This window comes from Hylaeus volcanicus, chromosome 4 (assembly GCF_026283585.1).
Source record: "Hylaeus volcanicus isolate JK05 chromosome 4, UHH_iyHylVolc1.0_haploid, whole genome shotgun sequence".
Classification (NCBI taxonomy): Eukaryota; Metazoa; Arthropoda; class Insecta; order Hymenoptera; family Colletidae; genus Hylaeus; species Hylaeus volcanicus.
In genome coordinates, this window is record NC_071979.1 from 12,982,009 (window position 1) to 13,003,934 (window position 21,926).

Here is a 21,926-nt window from a genome sequence, read left to right on the forward strand (position 1 = left end):
GTTTAGCGACGCCGTTGTTTCGATCGAAGGAAATGAGTACTTACCTACCATTCATATGGCAGCATACGATAGCTTTTATAGAAAGTATACTCTGCCGGCGATACTAGTCGCGATGGACTAGTATCGACTGTTGCTAAAGTAGATTTTATGTTGATTAAAGTGATTTCTATCTTATGAAATGTTGGTATGGTAGGAATTGAATATTATCGCCAATCCAACATTTTAACCTTATGTGATAAACAATTTAAAATTAATGTACATAACTGTTTAAGTTAATTAATTTACATAACCGTGTAGAAAACTGTTTTATTCGCTATGCAACGAGTCGGGACGTGACATTCGGCGATAAATCAAATTGTGTAACATTGTATTTAGTTATCACTTTTTCAAATTGTACCTTACTATGGTATCGCAGCTAGAATATCAAATTATCGATAGCAGTCAATGTAATTTCTACCTTATTAACCGACGATATGCCACGTGAGATAATAGCAATCATAGGATCTTACAAAAAGTAACACACAAAAACATGTACCTGATTATTTTGCTTCGTTTGCTTGGATTCTGTTAAACATTAGATTGTTATTATGTAATTTATGCATTTAGTTTTAACGTTTTGATTTTTGTATCCTATGGTGCCCTTGATACTAATTTTTGCATGCCTGGAATCGTAAATTACCTACAAGCATTTTAAATACTACAACAGAATCACATTTCATAAATGAAACAATTGATTAAGAGAATCTAACAATGATAATAACTATGTAATACAAATTTTTACTAGTAAAAATTCCGCATTTTAATTTGAATTTTGTTTGAGACGAATCCGATGAGATTACGCTGAGGTACGACAGTTTAAAGTTTTCAGTGGAGCAATAAATAAAACAATTGTTTAGGAGTATTTAATAATGATAGTAACTATTTAGTAGATAGTAAAAATTCCGCTCTTCAATTTGAATTTTGTTAGAATAGAATCAGACGATCCCACGCCGAGATGCGGCACTTTAAATTTTCCTACTTCATAGACAATTATGAATGAATGATTGACCCAGCGTCCGACACCGATTCCTGGAAATGCGTACGCATTGTGTAGTAGAGTAGTAAAAATCGTAAATACAGCGTTTAGCGTAGTATTTCCTGGATGAACTTGAAAACAATCATCTTTACATAGTTTGTCTTGAATATTTAATGAGTTCCTTTCGAACGATTTTGATGAAACTCAGTATGTAGGAGTTTTTGGAGACGCTGATTCAAAATCTGAACTCAAAATTTAGAAATCTCCAATGGAGGATCCAATATGGCGGATCTAAATGCGAAAAGTGACTGAATTTGGATGAAACTTGGTATGTACGGATTTTTAGGGTCGCTGATTCCAAATCTGAACTCAAAATTTAGAAATCCACAAAAACCAAGGACCCAAAATGGCGGATAAAAATGCAAAAAGTAACTGGATTTGGATGAAACTCGATATATATGGTGGGGGTTTTTGGGAGCGCTGATTTAAAATCTGAACTCAAAATTTATAAATCCACAATGGGGGATCCAAAATGGCGGATCAAAATGCGAAAAGTGACTGGATTTGGATGAAACTTGGTATATAGAGGTTTTTAGGATCGCTGATACCAAATCTCGGCTCAGGATTAAGAAATCCACAATGGAGGATCCAAAATGGGGGGACAAAATACGAAAAGTGATTTGATTTGAATGAAATTTTGTATATAGGGGTTTTTAGGGGTCCTAATTCTAAGTCTGGGCTCGGGAGTTAAAATACAATAGCCTGGAAACCCACGCATTAAAAGTGAAACTTCTTTATCCCTTTCGGTTGGCGTCACTTTCGTTCGTATATTGATGAATCGATTTGCCCTTTCCTTTGTAATTGTCCTCGGTAGTTCTAGAGTTAATATTTGTATCGCGCATACACATAAAATTAAAGCTACGATAAAAAGTGATTTTTATTTAACTAAGATTCTTGTAACGAGAAAGGAGGAAAACAAGGTAATAGATAGAAAATAACAGTAACTAATATTATGATCGAATATTTTATCGCGTAGCCCTTCGTGTCGAGTTGGATCGCTCATGTTTAATCTAAGCTAGTCGCTACTCTCGGATCGCAGGTAGACACGTATAGTATAACGACGTTCAAATTTGCTTATACGACTTCCACAAATTAACGTATTTATTCCTACTCCTTTTCATGCGGATTTTTCAAGTATAAAAGCAACTGCTACGGTCAGTTGTCGAAATTATTCTGAGTTCAGGTCTATAGAGTAGAACGATGCGAGATCGAGCTCTCACTCTAATTCCAGTATTTATTACACCACGACAAAGTCAGACAAAGCACTCTCAAGCAACCCTTGCATTTTCCAATATGTCAAAAACTTGAGAAGAATTAATCTTTTTTCAAATATCACAACACGTGCATTCTCTAATTCTTTATTTCAATGCTAAATATACCTTCTAATCATTTTTCTCAGCGTTGCGTCGTCGTAGAAGCGTAGCGAGGAAATTTGGCGCCCGGGGGCGTTTCAATGAATTTGAGCCCCCTATCATATTGAGGAGGGAGTGGGCTCCCCTTTAATACAGATAATTTCAGATCACTCTATAACTTAAAGATTCCGATATGTACTAATTTGAATATGTTCAAAACTATCCTAAAGCTTTAAGCCTTTCATGCGACATATAATTTGATTTTCTTTAATAGGTTTTTATTCAGAAATATAGCACTATCCTTATACAATATGACTTTGTTGGGATTTCAAAACCACTGTGCGCCATTTGGCGCCCCCTCGCCAATAGAGCCAGGGGGCACGTGCCCCCATCGCTACGCCTCTGCGTCGTCGCTAAAAGGGTAAATAACTGCGGTGCATCTCTTTACTTTCATAATTCTGGAGAAATCAAGATGCGGTAATTTCAAGTGACAATAATTCCACATACGCTATTTAGAATATTTATGTTTGCGTATTCCGAACATCCATCTACCCTTATTGGCTTACATTCTCTTAGCCAAAGTATGACAATTCTGTTTAAGCTTCTCGTGTAGCTAGTCATCGACTACAACTGTCCAGCTTATAATCGATCAACTACACTTCTCAATATTTGGTAAGCTTAATTTTTTTTCCGTTTGGGAATGTTGAAAAATTTGGCTGTTTTCTATTTTGAGAAGAAGTATGCGACAAGAGAATGCTTGTTTGCTGTAGTTATGTAGCTGAAATATAGTCTTTGGGATTCTCAGAGATTAATCGACGATTCTCTAAGAATCGGAGACGAGTACAGATACTGCAGCGACCAAACAACCAAACAAATTGAATCATTACTTATTTAAAGAAGCTATTCATTGATCCACCAGCGTACAAATAATGGAGCTTTAACTTCTCTTTTAACCCATTTACTGCCAACTACGGGATGTCTCATAGTTAAAATTGATTGCAATTATCCAAAGGATAAGTTTATAGTCTCTTGCGTCACGATATATTGCAAAAGATGATCGTGAATTTTGTTTTTAAAACAACAAAATTGATACCATTTTTTACTATCAAAATAATAACTTAGATTAAACATCCATATTAAATCTTAGCACCCAAGGCAAAACGCTTTAAATTTGCCTGGCAGTGAATGGGTTAAAAAGTAAAATAAAATCCACGCAATGGCGGATGAATATACGCCAAATACGATTAAGCGCGGCGCAATTTTAACAAAAGACATTACGAGACCGAAATGCATACTCGATCCGTTCGTTATCATTAACAACGATTGCGCAGCAAAGTCATGAAAATATCGGGGCGGTCGCGAACGATTACGAAGACAAACGGTTGAACGGAATGAAAAAATATATTTTCGCGGAAAGAGAGGAAGCGGAGCGCACGTGTCCGCGGTCGCGAGCGGCGCAAACGCGTGCAAACTGTGTAATGATAGTAAACAGAGCCCGCGCGCAAACATTTTGATGGAGCAACGAAGACGTTCAAATACTTCGGAGAGAACGTATGTCGTTATGGCTTCCGCGGAACGGCATCAATATGCATAAGGTTCTTGAAGAAGATGAGGAGGGGGAGCTTGCTTTACACTCGAAACTCAGCCGAATACTTCCTTCGCGAGCTATAACGAACTATGAATTATGAATTAGCCTGGCGAAGGATCGTCTGTGTATTCTCCTTGTCCTTACGATTGTACAATTTAACAGACGACCTGCGCTCCGCGAATCAACAAACACATTGTTCCCGTTACAGTTATAACCGGTAGCCCGTTATTATGTAAATATTTTGCAACGCGGAGCAGTAATTAAGGATCTATTAAATCAGCTCGCGCGGGGTTAATTATATTGAAATTGGCGTTACGCTCCCCCCCCCCCCCCCACGATCCTTTCGCTCGCTTTGAAATATCAACGAATCGCGACGGGCGCAAAATATTTTCACCAACGACTTTCCCCCTTTTTAGTTCGTTTCTGTCTCTTTCTTTTTTTTTTTTTAACCATCGCGACGCGTTTGCCCGCTTTCACGCGGAGCCTGTAATCTCGCCAATGGGGAGCTGCCGCGCAATTGTGGGTTATATGAGAAAGTAGCGACGAAAAGCGTTAATCGTAACGCGAGAGACGACCTTCAATCGAAGGTTCAGCCGTATGAAAATTCGACGAAATGTAATATACGAGCGATTTTAACTTTATATGCGACTAGTTATTCACCCCGCGGTTTCAACCGGGTGAAATACTATTTTTATTCGCGTATGTAGGTGCAATAATTACTGTAGTGTTTATGTAAGTATGTAGTTAAGTATGTACTTTGTAATATCTGGACGCATTTAACGTAGAGATAGATTTTTAAATGTAAATGTTAACGACAAAGTCGGTCGTGCGATGAATGTGAATTATTTTCATTTTTCATTATCTTCTAAACTATGCGACCAAATAACATGCTGTAAGGTCACATTTGATTTTCATTTGTTAATTGTCCGTTTTCTTTTTGGAAACGATGAAAATATGGTGGTTATCAAAAACATCGTTTGCGCTACGTAATAGTTGAAATGGAAGTGCAAAAGTGCAAAAGTGTAAAGTGTAAGGTAAGATTAGATTTAAATTAGCAGGAATATAATTAGTTTTCAGAAAAATTCATTTGTATAAATTATATATTAACATTAATATATTTTTATTGCAAAATGGTAGTCAAGTTTCACAACAATTTGTGTATTTAAACTACATCTAACTACGAAATACATATTTCCTGAAATTTTGTTTTCTTGCATTACATAAAATTATCCTATTTGTAATGTACGTGCATTCTGTGTGAAATGGAATCCTTAAACCCGTATAATCTAAGAACTGGAAAATTTATATATCGTTCCTAATAACACAAGAGTGTGTATTATAAGTGTTGATATTCATTTCTTTAGTAATATATTCCGAGAATGTTTGCTCATTTTTGAACTGTATTGGCAATCTTGTCAAAATTTCGTCAAGAACGAGATCGAGATCTCGTCAAGATCGAGATCGAGATTATATATTCGAAATTGTCGAAAATTCGAGATCGATATGCATGTTCCGAGATTTTTCGAGATCAAGATCGAGATCGTAGAAACCTCGTCTCGTCTCGTCTAGTCTCGTGCGCATCACTACTTCAGTCTGTTTGCTAGCTTAGTAAATTTAGTTTTTATTAATTAATTGAATATTTGTAGGAATTCCTTGACTAGTAATACAAACTTGTGAAGAGGTTAGTGGAGGGACTAGTTGATACCGTTGAGCATGAAGGTCTTTTATTAAGAATTTGGAAATTATCGGTGTCCGTAGGTATAGCTTTATGTTGCGAATAAAAGAGAGAAGAAAGTTAGGTAGATTAACTTCTTTCAGTTTGTCTGCTAGGTTAGTAAATTTAATTTTGATATAAAGTGACAATTGGGCTACATCTCCGAAGTCAATCTAAGATTAGCTCCAATCTAAGATTCCTGGCTAAGAAAGTATCTCAAGTTGGTGGTAGATACCAGAAAAAAAGCCTCGAGTGCAAAGGATTAAATCTTGTTAAATAAATTGGCGATAGAAATTCGTGTAGTAAATACTCGTGTCCATATTAAATGGTTATTCACGTGTAAAGAAGCACGGAATTTATTAATTACACGTGTACACATATAATAATACACATGTTTTCTGATATCTGTGTCTCGTAAACGCTTAAACTGGATACACGTGACACGTGTACCCGTGTATCGCATTGTACGTGTTTTATCCTCTATCCGGAGGGTAATAGAATAAACCTTCAGTAGCTAATTCTAGTTACCCTCTCACGGACTCGCCAAGTGTACACTCGCACTTTAAATAAACGAAGAACCGGCGGCGATAAAGGATAGATAAACGGTCGAGTAAGTCGTCGCATTCGAAACAACATGTCACCAGTCGGCAAAGCGATGGCTAATTTCGTTCTGCATCCAACAGCCTCGACACTAACCGCGGTTGGGGGACAATTGGCCAGAAAACAAGCAGAAGGATCGGGAGAAAGGGAACTGTGAAAGACCGACGAAAGCTAGACGGTGGTCCATAATTGTCTCGCAGCGGAGGAGTATCGCGCGTGGCAGATTAGAATACAGCTCGGTTTGCAACGAATGATACTCGGAGAAGGTCGAAAGCAATCCGAGAGTGCTTGGTCCAGCAACTCGACGAAGATGGGTATGGGTTGAAAGAGTTGTACGCAGAAACGAGAGAAAATGGAAGCATGGGGAAGGAGATCTTGCTCTCGACGCAGGCGGGGGTGAACAAACTCTGATGGAGTTCCACAGGCTCCGCGGCCGAGCCAAGAAGACGGCGGGAATTTAATTAAGAATTTCGATGGACGAGGGTGCCATATTGCCGTGGCACACACGCGTCACTGATTCGCGAATCGCGCGACTTCCTTGCGATCCTAATTAAATGGAAAGAAATCTCGCTTTCACCCTCGGGCCAGCTTACAGGCTATCGTCGATCCCAGCTCCTGAGCTGAAAGTACTGGAGTGCGGGATAATTTGCATTTCAATCGATATTAGGGCCTTTCTCGAATCGAGACGGGCCCGGACACTTACCGTTTAGAGCAGTGGTTCCCAATCTTTTTTGTGTTATGGCCCACCTAAGCTTTTCTAAAATGCTTAGACCCTCTCTCCTAATATATACATAATTTTGAATATTTAAAAATGGAAATGTTCACTAAAGAAATTCAAATGATAGGTTTCAGGAAGAAATCACTAGGAAATTATTGAGGAAACACAGTAAGTAAATATTCAAAACGTATAATGGAGAACTGAAATTCAAGTACAAAATAATTTTAATTGTTTAATAATTTTTTATATTGTTTTTGCAAACAACGAGACTTTTACAACAATTTAACGGGCGCTTATTTCAAATTAACATCAACGATGAATGCTGAGCGTTACAGCGAAACACTACACTTACTTAAAAAAGTAATGGGTAATGGGAGAGTAGCTCTTTACAAATTAAAAAAAAAGTGGGTAATGGATATCCGTTCCATTACACATTAAAAAAGGAATGGGTTATGGGCAACTGGTCCATTTACAAATTAAAAATGTAATGGGTAATGGGCAAGTAGTCCGTTTCAGATTGAAAAAGTAACGGATAACGATTGAATGATCCATTAAAATTTGGAAAAGTAATGTGCAATGATTGAATGCACCATTTTTTTCTGAACGCATATAAATTTACGAATTCAGCCACGGTAGCCTGTCGACATCGTTATTAGTTATTTTCTGCTAAGCGTCGACATGTCGCTGTCGCTATCGACGTGAATGTAGTGTTGTTGCCGATGCCATTCGCATGTGTTAATCCTAAGTAACCTAGGCTATGTATAATTTTTATCATTTAAGAGATTTAGAACGAAAAGAAAAGGTAAAAAAACAAGAAAGAATGAAATTCCTAAGTTACTACTCGAGCTTGGGAATAATAGCTTTAGTACGAAAAGAACCACAGTATTGTGTTTCCTTCGGAATCTACAAGTTGCACTCATTGATAAAGTTTATCCAACGAACCTTGCATTAGTTCGAGTAGTGTACAATTACGCGATAATTTTCTGGCATGCAATTGATTTTAATATGTTAGCTCAATTCAATCACTAATAAATATCGCAATCTAAAGCAGAATTATCCTAGGTAAACTTCATCGATGAGTGCAGTCATTGATTAAATGCTCTTTTGTAATGATTAAAAAATATATCTCGGACTTATTATCGGACTTATATCGTATTCATTTCCGTTTTTGCGTGTGCGCTCATTTTCTAATTAAATCGATAATTTTAGAGACGACACATGACTTTCTCCTGTTTCTTCTGAAAAATAAATAAACACCGCACTATTTCACCAATTTTGTTTCTAAAAGTCCTCAAAAAATCTCAATTTTTGATTACAAATTTATACATTATACCAATTATTTGGTCAATCGCATTTTCATTAAACGTCTATTCTACAAAAGCGTGAGTCTGAATTAAAACCATAAAAAATATCGCACATCGTCTTCGAAATAACCGATTTAATTGCAGTAGCTATCGATAAAACGAAGATTACCGTTAACTTACCGATATCTCCCCGATAATCGATAAAAGCGTTCCTAGTTCAAATGTTATCTATTTAGTATCTGCTCAACCCTCGATCGTCGGAATCGGGCACGATAAAGACAGAAATGAGAGTAAAGTTTTCGGGCAAATCGACGATTCGAAAAGTTTCGTGATCGCACCAAATATTACTGGAATTGCGAAGGTCTTTAAAGGTTTCGAAAGTCGCGAGAAATCTTAAAAGTTTTCAACGTAACTCTGGAATCCTGGTTCCCGAGAAATAGAAATCGTACGCTTGTCTACACCGGATGGTATCTAAGTGCGTGTGTCAATTTTATCTCCTCCGTTACTTGCTTCGCGTTCGTCGTACGATACTTTGCGTAAGAGATTCTGCGTAACGAGATGATATATGTAATTTCGTGTAATGCAAGAATCTACGGTGGATCTTCATCCTTTACCGCACAAAAAACAGATGATATGCAACGATTAATTTTTCTTTCTATTAGGTTGTTGCATATGAAATGTCCGATTTTGTAGAGAAGACTTAAACATCTGTACTTTTAGTATAAATTAACTTTATTCATCAAAATAAGCACCAGGAGATTCAGTATACATTGCATGGATTCACGAGTGCATTTATTCTATTTTCGTAACAATTTTCATTTCTGGTCGCGACGAAGTTGTCGAAGATGTTTTTGATGGATTCTTTAAACAATTCGTCCGTTAAAAAAGTGATCGAAATGTTTAACGAAGCAGTAGTCGGTTGGTGAAGGATCAAGCGAATAAAAAGAATAAAATGCGATGTAAGAATCTGAAATGGTTCATTTTTACTCCGCATTAGGAGACAAATATTAAATCGACGCGTCTTGTTCTTGTTTGTTAATTCACGCGGAAACCCTACCATGTATCCACCTTCTTCGTTTTTTCAATCATTTTCAAATATCGAGAAGTCATAGTATAATGTATAATCAGACTTCCTGTAAACTCGCGAATACCTTCTTTTAATTTCTTTAAATCATCGTTATCGATGGCGGTGTTTCCGGTCGAGAAGGTGCTTCATTTTCGAAGCTTACATTGTTAATGAAGTTTGGCAAACGAATGGCATGTTTTTCATTATTTATTAATGCTTTCCCAACGTGTTTTATTTATGTTACGAGTTACCTCTGAGTTATGTCTGAGCTTGAACTCATTTAGTACGATTACTTGAATTTCTCTGTTATTCATTGTTCTCTTTACTGTAAACACTGTAAACTTGCTTTTTTAATATGTTGTTAGGGACCATCCAGATAGTTTAAATCTAGATTTGCAATCCTCAGAAACGCGAGCCAGCCGAATTCCAGCCGAAAAACCGTGAAATTTTCACACTTTTTTCAGTTTTTCGCAAAAATGTCACCAAAAGAGTATCTTGACGAGAAAAGGCATTCAAAGGCATGAAATTTCGTTTACGCTACAATAAAGAGCCCGTTGTATCCTGCAATTTACATATAACCAATTTTTTCATATCATCAATAGTTATTGAAATATGCGTCTGTTACACTTTAGCGTGGACATCCTGTATAATAGGTACAGATTCTGCTATGGTCTTAAACTCAAGGTAATTAAATTTGTCAAATTCACAGAACTGTATCGCTGGAACTAATAGAGCTACAGAGCTCCAACACATCTCAAATTGTAGGAAATTTTATCTATATACAGAAAGGTAAGAATGACTTTTCTCGTCAAGATACTTCTTTAGTGACTTTTTTGCAAAAAAAAAACTGAAAGAGGTGCGAAAATTTCGCAGTTTTCCGGCTATAACTCGGCTGGCTCACGTATCTGAGGGTTGCAAATCTAGATTTAAACTATCTGGATGGTCCCTAACAACATATTAAAAAAGCAAGTTTACAGTATTTACTGTAATGTTTGGGAAAAGAATTGTCTAATATGACTGGCCTATATGGAGTATACTATGTGAACATTGCTTTATAAATAGACGAATAGCGTTTTAAAAGTAACAAATTTCACTTTTCAAATTAATGTATCACGAACAAGTAACATCTGCCACAACAATGACGTAGCAAAATGAAGATAACTACGACATCGAATTATAAGAGATTTTATATGCAACATCCTAATATATTGCAAATATGTTACGTAAATTTTTGCTTTACAGTAGCTTTTCAGATAGCAATATAGTACACTGCGAAAGAATTCGTACTTCGTAATCGTCTATCAGTTTCCGACTACTGATATTTGAAAATGACCGATAATTCAGAGAGCGATTTTGTTGTTATAATACTTTATGATCGATTTTGTTCAACTTCCAAGGGCGTTCGAGTACTTTTTTGGACTGGTTAGAATCAGGCATGGTTTTTGTTTATTATCCAACAAGAATTAACCGCAGACTTGCGCCAAAACGGTTTTCCAAGCTTTTTATTTATCGTGGCTGCAACAATAACGTCATCGTGGGACATCCTGTTAGGATATGGGGTAAAGATGGCAAGGATTAGAAGAAGGAGGAATAAAGAAACGTTAACAGCAATACTTCTATACAACCCGTTTATTATAAGCTTGAATCATACATTAAATAGTATTCATGTTAAATATATAACTCAAGTTTCAAATATATGTCTACATATCTTATACAATTTCTTTCAAACGTTTGTGCTTATTCGCGCATAATTTGAAAAGAATAGAGAAGAAAAAGAACAAAAGAAAAGAAGAATATTATATTATAAGGCTACAAGGAATTAAGGGCTACAGTCGCTGGTGTTACGGCTCGCTGCGGTTTCGGTAACGTTGTTTACAAAACATAGGGGTTTCTTACGCGAAGATGCGGAAATAGAAACTGCCGCTACATCGAAGGAACTCTCGTAACGATCGTTTCTGTATATCTTGTTCATTTCTGATCAGAAATCGTAATTTGATCGACGCATTACTGCACATAATTTTTGTTTAGATCAGTGATTCCTAACCTTTTTGGGTTCATAGCAGAATTATAAAATGAATCTTAAGGTTTATGAGTTTAGAGTACAATTCAGATAGAAATAAACTCGATGCTTGGTAGAAAGAACTCGAATGAAAAAGCTGAATTTTCAAGGTATAAATTCAAGTATTACTATATTAGCTCTAGAGATAGAAAAGAAGAGATAGGGGCTTTAGTTCAGTTGTTAAAATTGCAAATTTAAGAACTGATTAATTTGTTAGATGCTTTAAAATATCCATTATCTTTTTTGAGAAAATGTAATTTTAACTCGAACCTCTTCTACAAAACTTCGAAGAATTTAATAATACATAAGTTCCTTGTGGAGTAGAAATCCAATAGTGAAATGGACAATAGTTTAAATATAAGTAGATACATTTTAAATGTTTCCACTTTATATCATTCGAATCCTCTCGAAGAAAACATAGCGAAGAATTTTTAAACCGAAGTTTATACAATCATTGATGGAATTAATAAATGATCGAAGAAACAAGAAGACTTGTCTTTTTTAAGGAACAAAGCCAACATCGAATAAAATGTGTCTCTAACTCAAACATTTTTTTATTATTTAATAACTCTCAGAGAACCTGATTTTCTCTGACTGATAGATGGTACAAAGTCGAAATGTTTAAGATATATTTATATTTAAACTGATGCTTGTTATGGACCTTTTTTCTTTCATGAGTTATAGTAACAATTTCAAATGTTATAAAATGCAAACATTCGTGGCATAGTGGTGTGCACAGTGGTTAAGAATCACCGATGTAGATGATCAGCCTAGATCCAGTATAACTTCGAAGTGGACTTGAACCTTTTACTCGAAGGCTCGATAGACTTCATACGAAGAATTCCAAGTTCGCTTCATCTTTCTGGAACATGCGTCGATCGCTTTTTAAACCGATTGGGCGCTGCCAATGGCAACCGAATCGATTCAAACACTCGTGGAAATGAGTGGATACGTATCTCGGGAGAATAAAAAGAAAAGTTAAGAATTAAGACAGTGATGGCTCCAGGAGCATTATTCGTTTGAACAATGAACTATCGGCGATCTACGTGCAGATTGTTCCAGTAATAGCAACACAACAAGGAGGAGGATTCTTCATACAAGAACGAAGAAAAGAATATAAAATAAAATTGATTCGTGTGTTGCTATATCAATGCTGACAGAGCTGTGTCGAAGACCTACAATTGAGCTGTTCACTGCATAAATCGATTAACTCCACTTAAAAGAAATTTTAAATTTAAGTGTCAAAGCACTTGGTATAGTCATAACTTTTTATATTTCGTCGCATTTCTCAACTTTTTCTTTTATGGAGCTTTTAAAAAGTCTTTTCAACACGTTGGCTGCCATACTAAAACTCGTGAAAATTTCTCCAAGATAAAATTTCGTCTCGAGACTGTTGAAGACTAGATAATTTAACATATACCGCGGTATTGAAATGTTTAACCAATTAAATTCATAAATCCAGTCCAAATTTATTTTCATTATAGTCTCACTTTTGGTATTAATTTATTTAATTCGATTACTGAGTACCGTCACTGATTTCTGGGTGACATGGCGACCAACGTGTTCAGCGTCAAAGCACTTGGTATAGTATAACTTTTTACATTATGGAGTAAATCGATTTGTGCAATGAACGGCTCAATTATCACGGCTCAATAATCGAGTTCACCAATATTTAACAAATTTTCAAAAGCATTTTTCTCGGTAACAGGTCATTAAAAAAATCATTATTGCATGCTTTAGATAGAGTTCTGGAGAATAGAATAGAGATACCCCTCTCTTGGTTGTATTGCTATTGCTGCCACTCCTTGCAGTCGTAAAAAAAGTCAACTGTTCACGGTGTCCGCAGGCAAAGAAAACTGGCAAAGGTGGACGTCTTATGCGTAAATTAGGTTCCATAGGGACTGGCTATCAGCGCTCATCCTATCGGAACACGTTTCATTTTCTCATGCTCTTGCACTCTCTTCTTTGCATTCTATCCCTCTCGCACGCCGCTCCATGTGTTCTCCGTCGCGCAATTAACATTGACTACGTAATATATTTTCGCGTACTTCTAGGTAGTAACATATTTATCTAAGTTATTTTACTAAAGCAACACTTCGCTTACGTGTGCCGAATCACGGTGGGGGGAAAGTACTAATTGAGTTCGTTTCTGTAGAGATCGTTCCGCAGGCTTCGCGGCGATTTATGCAATCGATGATCATTCGCGCCCTAAGATCCGCTCGGAATCGTTGCGCCCTGCATGCTGGGTGCTCGATGGCAACCGGTTATCTGCAATTAATACAAATTTTGTGAACAAATTGCTTCGGATTCTTGAAAAGAAGACGAGATTATGATCTCTCTCGTGTTTCAGCAAACAGCGGCCCACTATAGACGAAATCTTCGACCCATATCAAAGATCTTAATATAAATGAATTGACGTTCGTAGGATGCTTTCAGGCTTTTAAACGGCTATTTATAATACATCGTAAAATATTCTCAAGAGAAGTGTCTAGCCCTTGACATAGCGTATCCAAAATTGTTATTAAAACTTGCTGTGATAAACACTATGCTTCGGTCATCTACTTCAGAAAAATCTTTTATTTTCACGATTCAGATTAAAATAACGAAGATAATCTGATCACCGCAAAAGTTATCAAAATTTGACTCTATTTAAACTCTATTATCGGTTCTCAAATGATACAGGATGAATAGATAAATATATGAAGTTTAAAAACCATAGAATTATTTTTCACAAAAATGTGTATCAAATCTCAATTTACTACCGCTTGCCTATATGGCTTCCTAATATAATGTCATTCAGCTATGCATCTCATACAATACAGTAGGTTGACTCTCTACTTGTCAACCACAGAAAAAACAAAAACAGGTTGAAAATGGACTATTCGTCGCGCAACACTTTTCTGATAATTGCCACCTAGTCATTGCCATCTTTGAGAGCTCAGTCACGCAACGGCGCAACAGTCTCTTGATCTGAAATTCTACAGTCAGTGGACGGATACACGAGCTAAAATTTCACGTGAGTCTCCCTTGATTTCTCGTGGAAATATTCCAGCGTTCGGAAACGTTTCTTTCTACATAGACGCCTTTCCACGGTATCTCGTTGACTCGTCCCTGAAGAAAACTGTTGCAAACATTGTTTCTAAACGAACGAACCCGTTATCCAGAGAAGAGTATGCGGAGTGAGCCACTCTAACACTCGGCTCTAACTGATTCTACGATTCGTTAACATTACACAACGCAAGTAAGAACGCAAACAATGTTTATCGAAACTGCAAGATAATGTACAGAGATTATTTTATTCTAGATCGCTGGTAATACACCTTTCCTATATTATTGTTTATTTACACGAACATTTCACACGTATCGGGTCATTTCATAAGCTAGAAAAATTGGCACATGCGCGTGTTAAAAGTTAATCATATGCAGAATGTTTATATTTCGTTAAAATTTTAATTTTAATTCTCGAAAAATTTCTGCTGTTCTAGAGTAGATGTTATCATAGGTCTTGTTATATAGGTTGATATTGTCAATAGTCTGTCTATCGTATTCACTTTTATTAAATTCAACAAACCTACTGTCCATTTTCAATTAAAAAATACTAAATACTAATTTCGGCAACTAGTAAATTACCAAATATAAGAAACTAACGAATGCTTCGCAATTTAAACTGGTCAGGAACTTATAGAAATGACCTGGTATCTACTGTTACGGTGTTCTACTTTCGCATGATTACTAACGATCCAGAATGAAAGAAATATTATTAAATAATGCTCAGACGAGTCGTCAAGCTCATGCTAACGAATCAAACTTTGATACAAGAAAAAAGTATCATTTTCCACTCTGAACGTTGATGTATCGAACGAGACTTGAAAGACAACTAATTTATCTTCTATAATAACAAACAAGTTTCGTCGTCACTTTTTTTATCCGTTCAGGATTTTTAAAACATTGGAAGTTTCGAGAGTTAGAGTGTTCAGTCTGCGTATTACGATTCAGGAGAATCATAATAAATCGTATTCTTCTCGTCGATAATACTCTGTTCTCTCCCTATACGCGCTCACCGATCAAAGTTACCGATCCTCAGTCACACGTGTTGCTTTCTTGCAGATTAACTTCGTCCCGCGATTACCTTATGAACAGTGACGATCAACTTTGCGTTTGGCTCGTTCTTTTCGCTCCTCGCCTCAAGGAAAATGGAAACGTACCGTCGGCAGATCTCGTGCGGAACAAGACCGAAACGACGACTGACAATTCACTCTGTATGTACATATTGAACTCAAGTAAATGGCAGTTTCTACGTAGAACGCGATGAAATCACGATCAGGTAGCCCGTTGACGACGATTCACAGTTTGTTCAGCTGCTCAGGTGAAATTTGCGACTCGTCATCCAATTATTCCAAGAATTCTTTAATTTTGAAAATCGTGTGGAATCACTAACTCGGTCTTATGAAAATTTCGTCGGACGTAAAGGGTTAAATACCACCATTGTGCCAGCATCGGCTGTAAAGGGTTGAAACATTACTGTGGGTTCGAATTTAGATATGTTCCGTCAAATTGTGACAATATTGATTATTTATCAAGACTAGAATAAGAAAGCATGTGTGCAATTTGATTTCCACTCGTGCAATTAGTCGAAATGCTGTATTCAAGTAAATCTACATAGTTTCAATCAGTTAGCAATTTGCTATTTACAGTCAGTCGCATACATATTCGTATATCTATTAAAGAAATCTGTCTAAAGTAAACGATAGGTTTGATATTTTCAAATAAATGTTTCATTATAAATATATACATGAATAAACTTTACACTTGTATGTATCAATAATGGAATACTTTAAAAATATCAAACCTATCATTTAATTTAGACGGATTTCTTTAATAGATATAAAAGGTACGAATATTTATGGGACTGACTGTATACTATTTTCTTTTCGTCGTTGCACTAAATCCTATAATTGTCATATTTGTGCGCGAATTAAAGAAACAAGCCCACTGTGTAATCTAGTAGTCGAGCGCGAGTTAATTTGTGTATAAAAACATTTTATGATAGGGACAAGGTGTTCATTACTCGCAGGATCACCTGGAATTGGTAGTACGCCATAGCGAAAATGTTGTCGAATATAAAAAGTTAAATGTGGTACTATCTGTGTTTCGTAAAATATCGTGTGATCTTCAAACGAGTCGAAAGAACTATAAAATTTGTCAAAATTCTAAACTCGTAGATGTACCATTGACTGGTATAAAATAAATTATGCGAAGTATCAATAGAATAACGGAGTCCTCGACAGCTGAGTCACTGTATGTTATACAGATAACAATTGCAAGGTATGTGCATAACTTTGATGGAAATTGGCTAGAATACATTGCAACTAAACTGTGATTTCTTTGCTAATAGTCGTGAATTGCTAGTTAACTGCACCAGTTTCAGAGATGACAGACAACCATACGATTCTATCCATGTGAATGGCAGCTTACAGAAAAAAAGAAGAACTTAAAAATTATTCGATCAAAGGGGGTTTACATTCGAAGTAACAGTGGCTAATCAGTCGTCGTTAGCGTTTCGTCTTGCTGGACGCTATAGCAAACGTGTTCCTCGGTCGAACGGGGTCTGTTATTCTGTTTCATACATACACGCACAGGTTATTCTAGATTTAATCGTATTTTGTCGATAAAATTGACTTTCTTCGTCGCTACAGTACACGAGATAACCCTAACTCGCGACCACTGTGTAACTCGAAGGAATTTCCCTTCGAGCTGAGACTCTCGTGGCCGTTGGGTCATGTTCGACGAGCCGAAGATGCGTTTGCAGTGGTCTACTTCCCTCTGGTACATCGTTCGATCGTTGGGCAATCGGTACATCGAGGGTCTACTAAATTCACCTAAGCTCTTCGATGGTAGAATCGCGTATTTCTTTCTACACTAGCTTACAAAGTCCTCGTGAAAATCGAGGGAGTCCGCGGAGGACCTTCTAACTGGTCGAGCCGACAGTACCAGAACGCGTAAAGACGTTCCATATTGCGACGACGGAAGGGAGTTTATCTTGGAAATTTACTCAACGATCGTAATCGATTGGTATCTTCCTATGGTTATTCGATTAATTGTGCCCGGTCGAATCGAAAGTTTCGATTTTAGAAAGGTTTCGATTAGCTTGAAAATAACAAGCACCGATTGCATTACTATCCTGATCGTCAACGTCGTTAGCGGGAACGTCTTCTGTCTGACACTTTCAGCCCGGTCTACCTAAATAGTACATCGATCTGACGAATACCGTTTCATCGACGACGAACAACATAAACGAAGAAAGAAACGTTCATCTATCGAAAAGCACCAACATTCTTTCCTTCTCTTAAAGACAACGCGCTAGATTCGCAAAAAGCCACGCAAAATGAGCATCATCGTCGTCTCGACTCCATTTTAACCATGTGACTAAAACTTTCCTTTACACGTCTACTTGCAGTAACGTACTTATCGTTAATTGTACCTATGAATATCTTATACATAACTTATGTACTTACATCTACTTATGAACATACATATATGAATATACATATGCATTTATATATAATTATACACATAATCATATATATATATGTATATGTATATATATGAATTTTCTTTGTATACCATACATAACATTAGCGAACGTACAATATTCTATAGAATATATTCAACACTTTTTTTCCTTATATAATATCATGTATATATGTATGATATGTATTATATATTTATGTATATATATTACTGTATATATAATATCATACATATATACTATAATAGAATTCGTAGCGATATCCACGCACAATTTCTCTTCGTAAATATTTTAATTACATACAATAATATTTGTTGTCCTTCATTTTATATTCATGTATCTATATATATATATATATGTATATGTAGATATAATATATTTTTATTTATATTTATTTATATGTATATATGTATAGTGTGCGCTTGAAAGCACACGAGGTTACTTTTACAGAGAATAGAGATCGTGTGCGCACGGCGAACGTCGGCGAGTCCTCATTCTTTTCGTCGGCCAAGAAAAAAAGCATCGTTCTCCCTTCTGACCTTTTAGCTCGTAACTGTTCATTGCCGCGCGTGTATGTGCAATCGTGTGCGCAAGATTATTTTCAGAAATGTACAGAAAATTCGTGCCTCCGTTTTTTAACTGGCTCAGCCATGCTAGATCCCGTTCTCCGACGGTGATTCTCAAAAATCGAGCGAACGTGGGACCAGAGGGAACGGCGAAAAAGTGAAAAAGAAGAAACGGAATCGCCGATCGTCGATGACACCGATTTCATCGTCGGACGATCGCGCACGCATTGGGACTATCGGAGATCTGAAGCGTGTCGTACACCTTGCGAGTTACCGCGACCAGAGATGGTCAAAAATTTTATTCGAATGACAAATTACGAATAAGGACGCTACTAAGTGATTCATCCTAGGTGAACGTAAGTTCTCATTCGATGATTGCAATTTCAATTCTAAATTTTCTTCGACGAGTGACGGATCGGATGTTGTTTACATATCAATCGTTATTCGAAATTTGTATCCGAATAAAATCTTTGTCCATTTGTGGGCCCGGGTTTGCTGCGAGCATGTTCATTGGAACGAGCGTCATCTTCCAGCCCAGTCCTGGCCACCTTTCAAATAACATTATTTGAAATACAATTTCGAGTAAGGTGTCTTTTTTTGATTAATTTTTACATATTATTGTACGTAATCTGTTTTCGATCTGTATCTTTAAATAACAATATTTTCATATGTGAACTAGCAAAGTAAAATAAGTTGAGGTTGTTTAATAAATGAAATCATGATCATTAAAAAAAAAAGGAAAGAAATTAATATAATAAATACAATTCAGTCTACGTACGGATTTATAATTTCGATTAATCGATGCGCTAATAATTTATATAAATTTAAATTGTGCATAAATTTAAATAAATTTAGATAGAAGCGTAAATAACGATTCGTCATGTAAACGACAACACTATCATGTCAAATCTCACTTGAAACATTCGTTTTCTCGAATAATGAAAGAAGTAAATTACTTGAAATTCCTATTATTTCAAGGAAATTGATATTTCAATTACTTCTAATTAACGTTGCAGGAAATAAAAGACTGAAACGTTATTTTGAATAGTGGCTGTTTATTTTAATTTCAAATGAAACGTGCCCAGGACTATTAGGACCACTGTTGCGTAGCTAGTCGCAAAGAAGTTTGGAGAGGACAAGGTGAAACCGACGCGAGGAGAAGCTGATCGATGTACCCTGACGATTGAGAGAAATCGAAGGAACGTTGCCTGCTTTTCAGTCGCTTCTGCGTCATCGAACAACGACGAGGAGACCCGAAGCTGACTTAGATGCGGATTTTGCGGTCGGAGGTCGCAAAAAGAACTTCTGATAGGTATAATACGAAGAAAAACTTTTGAGCTCGAATGTAGAAAAGGCAATTTGTAACGCAACATGATTTCTTTACTGGCGCAGAAATTTGAATTTAACATTGCTCGAATACAGTTTTTCCGTACATCAGGTAATTTCGTAAGTCATCGCGTATTTGACTGAATCACAGATCTAATCGCAGATCTTTTTATTAAAATATTTCGACAAAAGCAAACGTCATTACTACGAAATTATTGTTCTACTATTATCTATATGAATTGTCTAGAAATTTGTACACGAACTTAAAAGATCTAACAGCGAACTACATATGTTAAGAATATAAGAAACGTAGAAAGAAGTCTGAGAGTAAAAGCGGAAGTTGCTGACAAAATTGACGATAGTATTTATCGAAAAATTGAAAAAAGTTTTTGAAAATGGAAATCATGATGCGAAACGAGCACGTTGAAAATAACATTGGACGAGTTTCTAAAAATAAACTAATAGATTTTTGTGGAATCGCTATTGTGATTCTCCTCGTCGAGAGATGCCATATACTGCAACGTTCGTGTTGGTAATGTGACAGGAAAAGTAAGAAACGCTTAGGCGATTTCGCAGAAGAACGCGGAAGGAGGCTGCGATTCTCGATGCTTCGTCCTTCGAAACGCGGGAACGAAGAGGTCAGGTAATGAAAAATGGCGAAATATGCGCGGGTTTTTTTCTCCAATCCTGTTTCGACCAGCCTGGTAAGCAAAACTACAGGCGTCGAAGAGACGACGCTCGCTCCACGATGTTGATCGCGCTCATGGCGCCATTCTCGCATCGCAGTCGCACAGATGTAGATCCTTGAAGTACGTTTGATGGTATGATACGTATCGTGGTCGTGGTATGGTACAATTATCTCTACACCTTATCACAAGAACTCGATCCTCCTGCTCGTCCTCGACACTTTGGGACTTCTGTAACATAGGAAAATAAGAATACGTAAGTCCTAGAATTCCTCTCTACACTTGTAAATATTGGTATCGTAGATATTATCATAATTTAAAATTTCGATGCATAATTACATCACGGATATCTTTAAAAATAATTGAACTCCGTAAGCGTGCACTTCTGATACTGGTAAATGTTATCGTTCGAAACTGTCTCACTGTAATCTTTTGAATGTTTTTTGATATACTAATTAATATAAGTACAATTTTGAATTACTTTTTAAGTTATATAAAGACATAGGTGTATGGAAAGGATTAAAATTACACAAATGTTCTAAGAATACGTTTAATTAAATTTAATACTTTCCATGTTCGGGAATATTACAAATAACTTATCAAAAGGGTTATTAATTGAAAGTATATCTTGCAATTTGTTGTAATAACTAACAATTAATTTTTGACAATAGTTAAATTATTTATTGACAATATTTGTTGAAGCAATTGTAGGGAATATGATTTTATTGTAATATTAATGTTTCGCGGATTATTTTCTCGATGGACCCAACGAGCCTTCGAATCGACTGTAACGCTTTTATTGTTCACCCTTCCCCCTCTATTCATCAACAAGGGGGTCGTGAGTCCCGTGACTGCTGCACGTATACGAAAGGGGATCCGTGTCTTGTATCCATCCTATATATTTCTGTGTCTAATTACTAAGGTTTCCTTGATTCTCGAAGCTAGCTATTGCGTTGAACGAAGACATTGCTTCCGCCGTGGGAACTTTAGTTCTAAGTCGCGTTAGATGTAAGTTAGTTTAAATTAAGTTAGTTTTAAGGCCTGCGTGTCCTCTATCAAATAATTATTAATCAACTTCTTTTGTTTATTCTTAGGTTCACGTTGGGCTCGTAACTTCGTTCTCTACTTCTGTCACTATTGCTTTATGTGATAACCAAGTGACCAATCGTGTGACTGAACTGAAAGGTCGGTTGCCGTCCTCTAGTGCGTCTTATTCAAGGAAAAGACACACATCGGCCGCAGAAGTGTGCGTGGCCACGCACCCTTTGTGGCACCCTCCGGATCAGAACTCTCTCCTGTAAGACATACTTGTTGGCGAAATAATAGACTCCTGGCAAGCGGTG

General features: G+C 36.5%; 1 protein-coding gene across 1 annotated transcript in view; it reads right to left on the bottom strand.

Moving 5' to 3' along the window:
* Positions 1–11,031: 11,031 nt before the first annotated feature.
* LOC128875842 (forkhead box protein O) overlaps positions 11,032–21,926 on the bottom strand; it is a 328,836-nt gene continuing 317,941 nt past the window's right edge. Inside the window, exon 8 of the transcript XR_008456895.1 lies at positions 11,032–20,814. The gene's annotated coding sequence lies outside the window, so the exon portion shown is untranslated. The remainder of the gene's footprint in view (positions 20,815–21,926) is intronic.